This window comes from Vombatus ursinus, unplaced genomic scaffold, assembly GCF_900497805.2.
Source record: "Vombatus ursinus unplaced genomic scaffold, bare-nosed wombat genome assembly UNPS02010639.1, whole genome shotgun sequence".
NCBI classification, from domain to species: domain Eukaryota; kingdom Metazoa; phylum Chordata; class Mammalia; order Diprotodontia; family Vombatidae; genus Vombatus; species Vombatus ursinus.
Genome location: NW_020950417.1, coordinates 465,120 through 480,412, shown reverse-complemented (window position 1 = coordinate 480,412; position 15,293 = coordinate 465,120). Strand labels below are relative to the sequence as shown.

General features: G+C 44.5%; 1 protein-coding gene across 2 annotated transcripts in view; it reads right to left on the bottom strand.

The window, feature by feature from the left end:
* BCAR3 (BCAR3, NSP family adaptor protein) overlaps positions 1-11,616 on the bottom strand; it is a 167,669-nt gene extending 156,053 nt beyond the window's left edge. The window contains exon 1 of one of the 2 annotated variants that reach the window (XM_027854888.1): positions 11,289-11,616. The gene's annotated coding sequence lies outside the window, so the exon portion shown is untranslated. The remainder of the gene's footprint in view (positions 1-11,288) is intronic. The other variant, XM_027854889.1, reaches the window with a different exon arrangement.
* Positions 11,617-15,293: the final 3,677 nt, after the last annotated feature.

The window sequence follows — 15,293 nt, the reverse complement described above, 5'->3', positions numbered from 1 at the left end:
CTTGGAGTCAGAAAGACCTGAGTTCAAATCTGGCCTCAGATACTCACTAGCTGTGTGACCCTCAGCAAGTCACTTAAACCTCTTTTTCTCATTTTCCTTATAGGTGAAATGAGCTGCAGAAAGAGTGCAAACCGCTTCAACATATTTGCCAAGAAAACCCCAGATGGGGTCACAAAGAGTCAGACATGACTGAAAAATGACTGAATAACTGAAACCCTTGCCAGGTCACTTCACCTTTTAGGGCTCCAAACAACTGTCAGAGTAGACACTATTCTGCATTGCTAAGGAGGGTCATCAGGAAGAGTTCCTCAAGAAATCACCGATCTTATCTGCCCAAAGGATAAAGTAGAAGGCCTCCCAATACATTGAATGGCCCCTCTGCTGAGGATTCATGAAAGGACTCATGCAAGATAAGTGGCTGTGATCTACATCATTGGAGGCAGTGTCTCCATTAATAAACAGACCATTGGAGTCTGTCTGTGGATCTTTCAACATTGCCAGTGAGGCCTGATCTCATCTGAGTGGGCTTCCCTTTCATCTGGTCCAACAGTGAAGGTGGCCTTCACAAGGGGTGGAAGCCAGATGTAGAGATAGAAAGTTACTGACACATGCCTGCATTCACTCACATAACCTAAACCATTATGTGTGTGTATGTGCACGTACATACACACACACACACACACACACACACCATTTAGCAGTGTCTGATCAGATTTAGCTGGGATAGTCTTCAAAAGACAAACACACAAGTCGATCATGGGGTCTGTCTTTGAAGCCCTTCCGACTTGATGTGATCTGTCAGGGTACTCCATGGCCTTTGGGAAGCCACAGTCCTTTCCACTCCATGATGAAGAAGAAATAAGGGGGTTGGTAATGGAAATTTGTTACACACACACATACACACACTACTTTGACCCTGAGCCTAAATGTCAACAAACATTTAAGTGTCTACTTCTGTACTAGAGACCAACGTAGTGCTTAGCATGCCCTACGGGGACAAAGACAAAAATGAAATGGTCCCTGCCCTCAGAGAGCTTAAATTCTCATGTGAACGATAAGAGTAACTGAATATGATACATACGGAGTAGATGGATGGTAAGCCCAAAGGGAAGGCTCCAGCAGCTGAAGGAACCAGAAAGAAAAAACAGAAACTTCAGTGGGGGGAAGGGAGGAGAATAAGTATTTCTATAGCATCTCCTAAGTGAAGCACTTTACAAATACCATGTCCCAGCACAAGCTAAGGCTTTTAAAGCAACATTTGAGAATTATAAGCACATACAAAAATTTAGGCAAATCCCCTGAAAACTGAAGTTATGGAACCATTAATCTCCTAGGTGTCAGATTGCCTTGTGATATGGGCATGTTAGCAGACTGGCAGCGTGGCCTAATGAAAATAACAGGAAGCTAGAAACCACTGTTTGGGTACAAATTAATTCACCATTTGGACCTATTTTTTCCTCTCTAAAGTGAGGGGGTTGGACTATTACCTCTAAAGTCTTTTCAAGTCTTAGAATTCTAATTGTTAGCATTGCTAACACCATTACTTCCCCCCAAAAAGTACTTTAAGTACGACAAAGAACCCCGCCCCTCACCCTGACCACCTTTTTATTTAGAGAGATGGAGTAATAATATTAATAGGGCAACATTTATAATAGCACTTTAATGAGCTTTAGATATATTTTCTCACTTGGTCCTCACAACAACCCCGGGAGATAGGTGATATTATTATTCCCATGTTAAAGATGAGGAAAATGAGGTCACAGAGTTGCTAAGTATCTGGGGCAGGATTTGAACTCAGGTCTTTCTTCAAGATGCCACCTTGCTACACAGTAGAGATGGTCTGGACGTGGAATCAAGAAGACTTGAGTTTGAATCCTGTCATAGACATTTACCGGCTATGTGAATCACTTAATCACTCTCAGTCATAATTGAGCAGTTGGTCTCAAAGACTGAGAAACAAAGATCCAGACGTTCCCTTCTAGCTCTATCTACATCTATGGTTCTATTATGTTGCTGTTACTTTATTATGTTGCTCTCAAACATCCCCAAGACAGCTCTCACTTTCTACCTGGTCAACAGGTAAGACTCCTCAAACGCTCCTGGGATGCCTGGCACTCACTGTTCTAGATTCAGCTCTTCTCTAGAGGGAGAACACTTAGAGGCTTGGCCCAAAGGACACAGACTGAGGACTTTGCCCTCAAAGAAGCTCACAATCTATGGGGAGGTGGAGGAAGATATGGATGAGGAGGAGAAGAAAGGCAGAACAAAGAGGAGAGAGGGTATACGATAAAGCTAAAGGCATAAAAACAGATCTAACCCCCAGTGTGTGTGTGTGTGTGTGTATCTGTGTGTCTGTGAGAGAGAGAGAGGAAAAATAGAGAAAAGAGAAAGTGAGAAACAGAAAGAATATAGAAAATGAAGAATGAGAGTAAAGAATGAAGAGAAAGAATGAGTACAGAGAATGGAGAGACAAAAAGAGGTGGGGGAGGGAGAGTAGAGAAAAGAGAATAAGACAGAAAGAATATGGAGAGTGGAGAGAATGGGGGGAGGAACAGAGGGAGAGAGAGAAAAGAGAGAGGGGGAAGAAAGAGGGAGGAGAGGAGAGAGAGAAAGAGAAAGGGGGGAAAGGGGAGGGAGAGAAAGGGAAAGGGGAAGAGGTAGGGGGGAGAGAGAATGAGAAAGGGGGAAGAGAGAGAGAAAGAGAGTGAGAGAGAGAGAGAGAGAGAAAGAGAGAATGAGAATACCGAGAATGGAGACAGACAGAAAGAATACAAAAAATAGAGAGTAGAGAAAGGAGAGAGAAAATAAGAGTAAAGAAAGGAGAGAGACAGACAGACAGACACAGAGAGAGAGAGCATGCACAGAAGGCCTGTATGGCTCTCCTTGGGGGTAGGGGGTGGCCACAAGGGTATCAGGAACCCAGTCCTTGTGCCAGGCTCTCTCCATGTGTACCACGGTGCCTGGCACACTGTCATCACTTGCTAAACATTAATCATCATTATTAAAGAAGAAACTGAATCCTCCAACTCCTCCCTGCCCCTGGCTGGGATACAGGCTTTACCCAACACCCCCCCACAACACACACACATGTACAGACACACACACCACACAAAACCACTGCAGCTGTTAACGCTCTGAGATTATTCCAGTTATCAGCACCTTTTCCCTTCCCTGAATGTAAACACTCTCCAGCACTGTCCTCCCTTCAACAAGAAATCCTGGAATCTCTCAAAAGGTCCCAGTTGGGAGGAGCAGGGCACCCCCACACCTCTATTTCTGCAAGGGAACACACATTCTTTACTATGGTTCCCTTCAGTATAGGAAAGCCAAGGCTCAAGGAGGGGGCTTGGAATTGAATGTTGAAGGTGCCTCTGAAGGGAAGAAGGCAGGACTGATCCTCTTCTCTTACCATAAAGGCAGAGGAACCTAGATCAATGAATAAGCTCTGGAAAAGAGAGGGACCCTGTGGAGCAGCCTGCCTTGAATTCAGATTCCACGCAAATGCCAGGGAGTAGAACGAGCCTGCGAGTGACGGTCATGGGGGCTCCTCTAGGTTGAGAGTGAGCAAGCAGCTGAGGATCAGAACGTGGTGACTATTGTTGGCTGCGGTGGCCGGTTTTCTTTGCTCATTTCTCCTTGTTACAAGAAAGTCTGATGGGGAAAGGGACTTTAGGAAATGCCTGGTCTAAAAAAAAGCACTGATAAAACCACAAACATGGGGAGAGGAGCTGAAGGAGCATCAGATCATAGAATCACAGACTTTTCAAGCTGGAACAGACCTTAGAGATTATTTACTTCAAACCCTTTGTTTTACAAGAATGAGAAGGCAAGGCCTAGAGAGATAGGAGACTTGCCCAAGAGGTCAGATGCCTTGACCAGGTCACACCAGAACTGGCTGGTGATAGAACCAGCCAGGACTAGACCTGAGGTCCAGAGCTGTTTCCACGGTAAGGCTATGCCACAGGTGGTTGGTGCAGTGCCGGGCACATTATTCAATTGGGTTCAGTCATGTCTGACTCTTCGTGACCCCATTTGGGGTTTTCTTGGCAGAGATACTGGAGTGGTTTGCCATTTCCTTATCCAGCTCCTTTCACTGATGAGGAAACTGAGGCAAACAGGGTTAAGTAACTGACTTGGGGTCACACAGCTAGTAAGTGTATGAGGTCAGATTTGAACTCAGGTGCTCCTGGCTCCAGGCCCCCCCCACTCTACCTACTTCGTGACCTAGCTGCCCTGCCCAACACATGGAAGGATACACACACACACACACACACACACACACACACACACACACACACATTAATTCCCTTCATACTTCCCCCAAAAAATCATAGTATCTCAACATTAGAAGAAACCTCTGGGGCCATCTAGTCCTATCCATGCCCCTAAAAGATACCCACTATGACATACCAACAGATAGTCATTCAGTCTTTTCTTAAAGACCTCCAGTGAAGGGGATCTTGTAACCCTCCTGAAGCCCGGCTCAGGCAGCTAGGCGGCGCCATAGTGCATAGAGCGCTGGGCCTGGAGTCAGGAAGGCTCATCTTCCTGAATTCAAATCTGGCCTCAGACACTTACCAGCTGTGTGACCCTGGGCAAGTCACTTAAACCTGTTTGTCTTGGTTTCCTCAGGGGAAAGACCTGGCAAACCACTCCAGTATCTTTGCCAAGAAAACTCCAAATGGGGTCATAAAGAGTTGGACATGACTAAAACGACTGAACAAAAGTACAATAAGAGCGAACTCTGGATCATATAATTGAATAATAATGATGGCTTGTGCTTTTTCCTCAAATCAAACATGATTAAGTCAATTAAAAAAGGTAGGTTCCTTCAAGTCAGAGATAAGGCTTAAAAATAAAAGTCTATATATGTAGATAAAAGATAGTGGGCAAAGTAGATAGAGAGCCAAATCTCTTTGAATCAGGAAAACTGGAGTTTGATATACTGGTTTTGTGACCCTGGGCAAGTCACAACTTCTCAGTTGCGGCACAATTGTATCGCCAGGAGTTTCCCCAACGGGTGCTGGCTAGTTTTTATATAATAGTATATAATAACATATTTACATAATAGTATAATAGCTCTTTAAGGTTTGCAAAGTGCTTTACAAAAGTGCTTGACCTCATTTGAATCTTGAAGATGAAGAAAGTGAGGCAGAGAGAGGTTAAGTGATTTGCTTAGGGTAACATAGCTAGTAAGTGTCTGAGGCCAGATTTGAACTCAGGTCTTTCTGGTTCCAGTACACATCCAGCTGTGTACAAATCACAAGTCCATTCCTACTCCCTTCCAGAACACACACACACACACACACACACACACACACACACACACACATACACACACACACACACACACTGCTTGAGGCCACTTCCCCCAATGTCCATTGTCAGGTCAGGTACCCAAAGGGCGGCTGATTACTTCTCAAGATTCTAAGGGGTAAGGCAGTGTAAGCCACATGTGGCCTCAAGGCCGCAGGTTCCCACCCTGCGGTAAGGTAACCCTGAGGGACTAGTGTTTTCTACTACTATTATTCATGAGCCCCCAGTGGTATGATCCTCAATGACTTATCAGCCAGGCTTACTTAGCTTTTATTTATTTATTTATTTATTTTGGTTTTTGGTTTGGCAATGGGGTTAAGTGACTTGCCCAGGGTCACACAGCTAGTAAGTGTTATGTGTCTGAGGTCGGATTTGAACTCAGGTCCTCCTGAATCCAGGGCCGGTGCTCTATCCACTGCGCCACCTAGCTGCCCCCTTACTTAGCTTTTAAAAGGGGTATTTAATGAGCACATATAGTAAGGACAGTTGTTATGAGAAACACAATCCTCCCCCCTGCCAAAAAAAAAAGAGGAAACACTCTCACCTTTGCACACAGAACATTTATGGGCAAAGTGGGCTCAAACTTAGAGGCCAGGGTAGTGAGTTACACACGTGGCCAGAAGGTTCTGGCCAGCAAACATGGCCAACATATCCTGGTTACTGGGAGCCCTTTTCTCCTTTCCTCAACTCCTCATGAAGTTGCACTTAAGTGTTGCTCTCTGGTGCGCTTGAAGCATCAGCATTTTTCTAGAGTCCATCTTCCGTACTTCTTTCTGCCTCAAGGATGGTCACTTCCAGAAGCTGTCATTGTCCTTGATTGACTATTCTTCTGCTTCCTCTGTCATCAGCTTTGACTGCTCAGCAGCCATTGTACTGCCTCTGGTCAGCAGGAGCACCTCTGATCACTCCCCCCGACTCACACAGTCCTGGCATTTCTCCCTCCCGTTCCCTTTCCCCCGACCCCAAGCTATTCCCTCTAACATACTTGGCTGGAGCTCCTCCACCACTAGATTGGCTTGTCATTTGAATTAAAACTGGGTTACTTTGCTGTACGTAGGCCCTCAAGTGCGTCATTTTTTCAGTCAGTCCAAGGATACTGCACCGGCCCTGGATTCAGGAGAACCTGAGTTCAAACCCCATTTTCCCACATAGCATAATCTGCTTTCATCAAATGACCTTAAGCCCCTCTGATTTTTTTCAAAATAACTGAGGATTTATTCACACCTACTTTACTTTGGTGCTTCAATCAAAATGGCTGGGCCTTCTATGATTACATTAATGGGGGGATGGGAGAGAGGAGGAAGAGGAGAAAAGAGAAGGATTCATTGCTATATCTCAAAGAGGAAGGTTTTCATTCCAGGTTACAGAATCAGAGCTAGAAGAAACCTTAATGTTTAATATGAATGTATAAGTAGAGCCTATATGAGATTGCACACTATCTTGGGGAGGGGGGAGGAGAGAAAGAGGCGGAAAATTTAAAACTTGAAATCTTATAGAAGCGAATGTTGAAAACTAAAAATAAATAATTTAATTATAGAAGAAACCTTAGAAGTCATCAAGTCTAGTGCTTTCATTTTAGGGATAAAAAGTCATTGACTTGCCCAAGGTCACACAGGTAGTAAGTTACAGATCCAGGATTTAAACCCAGGTCCTTTGACTCCAAATCTAGTGCTCTTTCCACTCTTACCTCAGGACAAGGAAACTGAGGGTTAAAGGGTTTATCCTGGGTGCCCCAGGTGATTCCAGGTCCAGCGTTTCTTTCCAATATACTAATGCTGCCACACGATGCCATGGAACACTGAGGTACAGAACGATACTGCTTTCCATTTTCAGATATTTAAAGTCCTCAATAAAAATTCAACTGGCTAGGGGCAGCTAGGTGGTGCAGTGAATAGAGCCCTGGCCTTGGAGTCAGGAAGACCTGAGTTCAAATACAGCCTCAGACACTTACTAGCTGTGTGACCCTGGGCAAGTCACTTAACCCCAATCGCCTCAGCAAAAAGTTAAAAAAAAAAAAAGAAAGAAATTGAACTGGCTTTTCTCTTTTTAATCTCACACTTCATTTTGAGTAACCTGAGTTTCTGGTGCTAAACCCACTTACTTCTTTCTACCACTGAGTATTTGACAACATTTCTGATAGAGTGAAAACACCTCTATGGCTGAAGATGAACAACCAGGCCTTAATGAGAAGCCAAATGACTTGGCCAGGGTCACACCATCAGTATTCACTGGAAATAGGACTGAGGTTTTCCTGATTTCGTTAGATTGTGAGCTCCTTTAGGGCAGAGACTGTCTTTTGTCTCTTCTTGTATCCCCAGTGCTTACCCACAGTGCTTGACATATAGTAGGTGCTTGATAAATGTTGGTTGACCAACTGATCAACTAAAATCCTGACCCACTGCAACTCAGCTCTCAATAACAAAGACTCCAATGGATGTAAGAACCACACCTGCGCTTCCTGTGCATCCCTGGCCCATGGCCTCCCACAAGCTCTTCATAAGGTTCCACCCAATGTTCTGGATGCCTTCTTTCCTCCATTTCTCCAGACACCATGAGGGTCCCTGTGGAGCATGCAGACTGCCCACAGTCTAGCTCACACTCTTACTATGACCAGTCCATCTTTTCTCCTATTCATTTCTTTAATGAATTCTTTTGCTCCATTCTTAATTTCCCTTGTATAAAGGGTTACAGCCTCAACAAAGACCATAATCAGAATCAAATGACTTGTTTTGTATTTGCTTCCAACATCCCACAGAGCAGACCGGCTTCCTTCTCTCCCTCCTTCCTCAGACACTGCCACCCCTAAGAAAGAACGCCAAGTCATTTATCAGACCTTCCACACTAGGAGGGGAAAATTTTAGCTGGGAACAATAAAACTAAAAACATCAAATCAAGGACAGCAGGAAAAAAACATCGAACACTTCACAGGGATCAGCCTGCACGGCCTAACATGCCAGTGCAAGACAAAAAGACTGAGGCGAATCTCTCCAGACATAAGATTTCATCTCCAAGTCTATGGTGAACCCTGTGTCAACCAGATGGGTGATGTAAGACCAACACATGCAATAAATGGTTTCTCTGGCTTCATCTAATTTCAGACCTTGGAAAGCACACAAAGGTCCAAAGGATTGAAATCTTGAAATAAGAATGAAAGGGAGAGAGACCCGGAGGAAGGGTCAAAGATTTATAATTGATAACAAGAGCAAAGGAAGGGTACAGACACCTGTCAAAAACATGGAACTGCTTACCACCTTGACACTGGCCAATGACCTGGTTTTGAAATAGCTGTAGAAGCAGGCCAGTCCTGCTAGCCTTACAGCATTAACTTTGTGAAATGAATGAGAGTTAAGTTGGGTTGGCCATCTGCCTGTTTTAACCTCTCTCTCTCTCTCTCTTTTTTTAAAGGGGATGTTTACAGAGAAAATATGATTATCCTTCCACTCTAGGGCTTAGTGGATATACACACTTGAATATAATGTCTTCTATTACACTTTTTATTCTGGAAATGAACTTTAGTTAACTCTTTACTTCTAGGAAAGAGGACTTACATTTCAAAGACTCATAGAATTTGAGAACTGGACTATAGAGAGCAAGGCTAACCCTCCTTGTTCTTGCTTACGTTTTTTACAGTTGAGGAAACTGAAGCCCAGAGAGGTCGTGACTTCTATCACTGCAGCATTGCCTACACAGTGGAGAGGATGGACCTGGGGTGCAGTGGGGAGAGCACAGGGTTTGGAGTCCAGGGACCTAGATTTAAATCCCAACTCTTCTACTTACTGCAAGTATAACTTTGGGCAAGTCAAAGAACCTCTCTGAATCTCAATTTCCTTATATGCAAAAAAGACAGGATCGCACTGAATGAACATCCCTCCCACCCCCAGGTCCCTTCTAGCTCAAAATCTGTGACCCTGTGACTTCTCAAACATTAGCTAAGCCTCTCTGAACGTTTGCTCATTTGTCAAATAAGGATAATAACTATATCGCTTATCTCGAAGGGTAGTCATGAGGCCTAAACGAAATAACGTTGAGTCTCAATTAAAATCCACAGAAATGTCAATTATTTTTCATTCCCACCTACCCACCCCAGCAGCTAGACAAGGTAGTACAACCACTGGTGAAGCAGGGCTTCAAATGTTACAAATTGTTTTTACATGCAATTGAGGAAAAAATTAAATATTATTTCAAAAACCCCAAATATCGTCCCATGTGATCCTCACAACAGCCAGAAGGGATAGATGTTATTAAAAAGAAGGGAAAAAAAAGAAAAGGGGGAAAAAAAGCTGAGCTTTACTTGTGCTTAGAATTAAAGGTGTATACCTTTAAAGACACTCCATTTTAAGCAGGCTTATAAAGTCTAGCCAAGTGATTAAAATGCTAGTAATCCCACCTCACAGTTTATGGATAGATTATACTTCAAGCAGTATAAAATTATGAGGATTAGCCTTCACTTGACAAACGGGCTTCTCCTTGAATTCTGAGAATATGGATTTCAATTAATTATCCTGAAAATCTAAAGCCCAGAATGTTAAATTCTTTGAAACTTGGCGATGGGGCTCTTTGAACAACAAGCTGCTTAATAACATTATCATTAATACTTAATAGAATTCCCTAGCATGTTAGACTGCAACTCCCTAATAAAAGACTCACTCTACAATAGTTTTCTGAGTTAATTATTCCAATTTAAAATTCACACTCTTCCCGATCTTGGCAGTGGGGTCCTTCCATCTTCTTTCCAGATCTTATTTCAATCATTGCCTTAATGAATGTGAGGGAGAAAAAAGGGAGGGGTAGCCTCAACTCTCAATCTGACCTTCCCTCTTTAAAGCCAGATAACCCCATTTCTTTTCTTTTTTTTCTTCCCCCCGCCCCATTTCTTTTCCTTGGAGAGATCTGCAACCCTGAGAGATAGTAGTCGAGATTTAAAAGCCTCTTCAAAAAAAAAAAAAAAAAAAAAAAGAACAGATTTGCACAAATTCATTAGCTGAGCTGGATCAAAAGAAGGTTACTCAGAAGTTTCTTCCCCCTTTGTTCTCCCCCCCCCACCACCTTTTTTAACTGAAGTAGATGAATTAACGACCAGAATGAAATGCCAGGAAACAATATCCACCATCTACCACCCCTGAAACAGCCTGATCAGAATCCTTTAACCTTGTTATATGCTTCTAGACAGCTGACCTTTCCATCCGGGGTACTATGCAACCTTGAAAACTTTGCAAAGGGGTGGAAGTGTCAGTTGCTTAACTGTTAGGAAAGATGGGCTCAGATCTTGCTTCCCTTTCCAGAGCAGCCCCCACCCCTCTACCCCCTTCCTTTCCAGACAGAGGGACCCACACAACCAGCTATTCATTCTTTTCCTTAACAAAGAAAAAGAAGCAGCAAAAGTTGTCAACAGCTACATGGCAGGCTCCTTCGCTTTCTTTGCAAACTTTCCAAGAGATTAGTAGAGAAATTTGCCTCCTCCAAACTGTCGGCTTCCAGCTGAGCCCTTTTCAATTCGTTTCATCCTTCTCTCCCCACCCCCACCCCCACCTTGTGAGCTGCATTTGATTTTTAAAAAAAATCCTGGCAACCCCCCAGTAAACAAGGGACGCGGGCTGCAACACAAGACACTTTTAGGACAAACAACTTTTCTGGGAACAGGGCAAAAGAGAAGTTCCCCGTCCTCCTCCCGCCTGCATTCTAAATCATGCCTTCAGCAAACCCCCAGTGAACCCAAAGTGCCAACTCTGGCAGCCACATGGGCAACGGATGCTTCGGAACAAATTGCCAGGCATCTATCTCCCCGACTGCAGCGACACCCCGGGGTTATCAGGGGCCGGCCAAGGGCTTTCCCGAGGTCTATGGGAATTCCTGCCCCCACTTCAACCCTGTCTTCTGAGGCTCTGGCAACTTTGTTTAAAAAGACAAGAAAGCAAGAAAAGAAAACCCAGCCCCCAAGTTGAGCCCCAAGGCTTCCCTGCGGTTAAACTAACCTCAGCGAGTCCTGCGCGGGACTAGACTGGTTTCAGCGGCTGTTACTTGGTTGGGAGCCCTCGGAACAATAGCCGGAGCCCCCGGCGCAGGACAGAGGAAAAGCTGCGCTCTCCCGCTCGCTCTCACACGCAGGCAGCCGGGCTCTCTTCCGCAGCCACCTTACTTCCCTCCCGGACGCACGCCAGGCACCCCCGCGCACTCCCGGTCCTTCCCTCGCCCCGGCTTTCGGTTCAGGGCTGCGGACCCTTCATCTCCGAGACAGAGGGGGCTCGGGACTGCTGGAGGAAGCCGAATCCCGAGGGCTCCTCGGGCGAGATCTGCTCATCCTCCGAAGTGGAGGATCCCGGGGCCAGCGGCTCCCGCAGCGCCCAGACTGCGCTCCCCAGCCCGGCCCGGCGCCGCGCGCTCTCTCGGAGCTCCGAGGACACCGAAGGTGCGGCTCTTGGACAGCTCTGCCCGAGCTCCAACTGTCAAGGGCAGGCGCTCCCGAGCTAGCTTCCCCGGCCCCACCCCTGGGGAGGCTGCCGAGGCGCGCGCCTCCGGACCCCTCCCTCCCCCGCAGCCCTCAACATTTACATTCCATGACCTCGCCTTGCCCTTTGCGGCTCTGATTGGAGAACTGGGTGCTCGCCGAGGCCCTCGCGTGGAATTGCTGCTTCCTAAACGGCCACTCTCCAGTGGTAGGCTCCCTCAGACAGCTCGATCTGCCTGTCCACCTGCCTACCTGCCTTCCTGCCTACCTGCTTGTCCTCTATCCCAGAACTGCCTGGTTCATCTACGGCCACTTGGCTAACTCTTTAATTAAGGAGAATTCAGCCTGAAGGCTGTCATTATAATGGCCAAACTTATCCTAGGAGAAGGATGTTTGAGAAAATGCACGTCCTGGGGCTCTTTGCTAAAGTGGGGGCCTATGGGTGTGGAATATTGCATATCTGTCATAGGTGTTTAATCTGCAGGTTGTGCTGAACTGATTCAACAGCCCACCCCTAGCCCTTTTAATCTTTGTTAGGAGAGGTGGCTCTTTGGGTAAAGAAAGAGGGATGCATCAGGAAATGAAATGCTGTAAACGAAGAACTACAACAAAGTCCTGTGCCTCACAGAGGGCCTGGAATATATCGAGTGCTTAATAAATGCTTTTTCATTCATTCAGTCAATATAAGATGAAAAACTAATGCATATTGAGCCTAATAAAAACAGACCCAGATAAGCAGAAATGACCAAGCAGTGGAGACAGTAGGTCCTGGGAACAGAAAACAAACAAACCATCGATCAATCAATGATCAGTCCATTCCTCACTCCAGCCTGGACACACGTCCTTCACTGTTTAATGAATTGAAGTCAAGATGGGGGGAAATCTTTGCTGTCTTGACCTCTATTTGTTTGTTGTAGCAAAAAGAGGAGGGGAGGAACCCTGAGAACAGACACTGTGGGGGTTCTGAAAGCAGTTCCATGTTGTAGTTAGATCTATAAAGTTCTAAGGATAGCTTACTCAGCTAGCTCAGTTTCATCATACCTGAGAGAAAGTTCACCCATAGTTTTTAAACCTTTTATCTCTGGGGGCAGAGCACCCTATAGTCCAAAAGAACACTGGAATTGGAATCAGAAGATTTGGGCTTGTCCCCCAGCTCTGTACTAGTTGTGTAACCTCGGGCAAATCACTTAAACCTCATCTACAAAATGACGGTATTGAACTTGTTTGTTGTTTGGTTGTGTCAGACTCTTCATGACCCCACTTTGAGTTTTCTTGGCAAAGATACTGGAGTGGTTCGACATTTTCTTCTCATTTTACAGATGACAAAACTGAGGCAAAGACTTGCCCAGGGTCACACAGCTAATAAGTGTCTGAGACCAGACTTGAACTCAAGAAGATGAGTCTTCCTGACTCCAGGCCTCCCACTCCATCCATCCCACTCCATCTATTGTGCCACCTAGCAGCCTGATTGGGCTAGATGTCCTCTAAAGACACAGATCACTCAAAGGGTCTTAGCATTCATCTAGTCCAGTTCTCTTATTTTATAGCTGAGGAACCTAAGGTTAAGTGACTTGCTTAAGGTCACAAAAGTGACAGTTGGGAACTGACTTCACATCTTGTAACTCTAAATTCATCACTCTTCTCACTGTACCACACCAATTATAAAAAGAATGATCCTTTCACTTCTAAATTTGTGATTCTGTGATCTCTTCTCTCTCTCTCTCTTTCTCTGTCTTTGTGTGTGTGTGTATACGTTATATATATTCTCTCTCTATGAGATATATTCTTTTGGAAGAAGAAGAAGTAAATCTTGTCTTCATGTCCTTAGAGAGAAGAACTAAGTAATGGTGAGATGTTTCAAAGAGGCAAATTCAGATTTGAGGTTGAGAAAAATGTCCTAACAAGAGAAGATACGTAGGGTCCCCTTCCCTGAAGATGGTCACTTTGAAGGTGGACTACCATTTGTTGGGTTCAGGTATGGGCTGGACAAGACAGCCTCTTCCACCTCTGGGATCCCACTACAGTAGCCTTCTAATTGGCCTTCCTATTTCTAGTCTCCCTCCTCCTCATACTCCACACGGCTTCCAAAATACTTTACGTAAAGCACAGGCAAAACCAGATCAAATTGTAAGTGAGTATTGCCTCTGGGATAAAATACAAACTCCTCAACTTGTAATTCAAGGTCCTCCCCAATCTGGCCTCCAGGTAGATACCTCTTCACCTTTATTTCACATCATTTCCCTTCAAGCACTCTGTTTTCTAGCAAAACTGGACTAGTAGCTATTCCCCAAACTCAGCATTCCCTGTCCTGCCCCTAAGCATTTGTACAAGTCAGTCCCGTGCTCCAAACATACTTCTTCTTCATCTTCAACTCTTTTTTTTTTTTTTTTTTTTTTGGCTAGGCAATAAGGTTAAGTGACTTGCCCAGGCCAAATTTGAACTCAGGTTCTCCTGACTTCAGGGCAGGTGCTCTATCCACTGCACCACCTAGCTGCCCCCTCATGTCCAACTCTTAAAAAACTTTTCTTCCTCCAAGGCTAAGCTCAGGAGTCACCTCCTCTATAAAACCTTACTTTATTTACACCACCCTCTCCCCCAACCCCAGTCATTAGCCCTTCTTTCATTCCTCAGATTACCAATATATACCTTTTCTGTGTATGTATTATGTTCACCTTTAAAATGTAAGCTCCTTGAAGGCAGGGTCTGTTCTGGTTTTGACTTTGTAACTAGCAGAGTGATTTAAACACAGTAAGAGTTTAATAAATATTTGTTACATGATTGAATTGAATTGAAGCCATTGTTGGTTTTCTCCACTCTGTCCTAAATCATCCCTGTACTGTAATAAAGTATCAAAGCTTGGGAGAGTCCTGAAGGTCAGCTCTCCTTAGATAAGGTAGCACACCTGGGTTCCTGGGTCACCTGTGAAGGAGCTCAGACTCACAGATAAGCTGCTCTAAAGAGTAATGGAACTGTAGAGTGGCAGAACCAGAAGGGACTATAGAGCTCATCTCATTCAGGGGCTCTTAAGCCTTTTGGCTCCTTCTCCAAATTCTAAATGCATAAAATAAAATATGTGAAAAAATACAAATAAAAGCAATTATGTAAAAATAAAGTTAGAATTTTTTTTTAAAGTTTATGAATTCCAGGTTAAGAACTCCTGATCTAGTCCAATACCCTGGTATTATAATTGGAGAAGCTCAGGTTCAGAGATGTTGTGACTTGTCTAAAGTCATACAGTAAAGAAATCAAACAATTGGTGCTAACCAGGACTCTCTTTACAAGGTACTTCTGAAGGTCAATGATAATCATTAATTGCCTCAGAGTACACCATCCCAGGTGGTATCCCAAGTGTGGGATGGATCAATGAAAATGTAATGGACTGATTAGAATCCATAAACTTATATGCCCACACATTTATTTAAGTTTTTGTTGAGTGGATTTTTGGCCTTCTTGCCAGTATTACTTTGGAGGAAAGTAATAATGATAATGAAAAGAACAAGGGGGAAAAAACCAAACCCAGAAGAACTTAGAT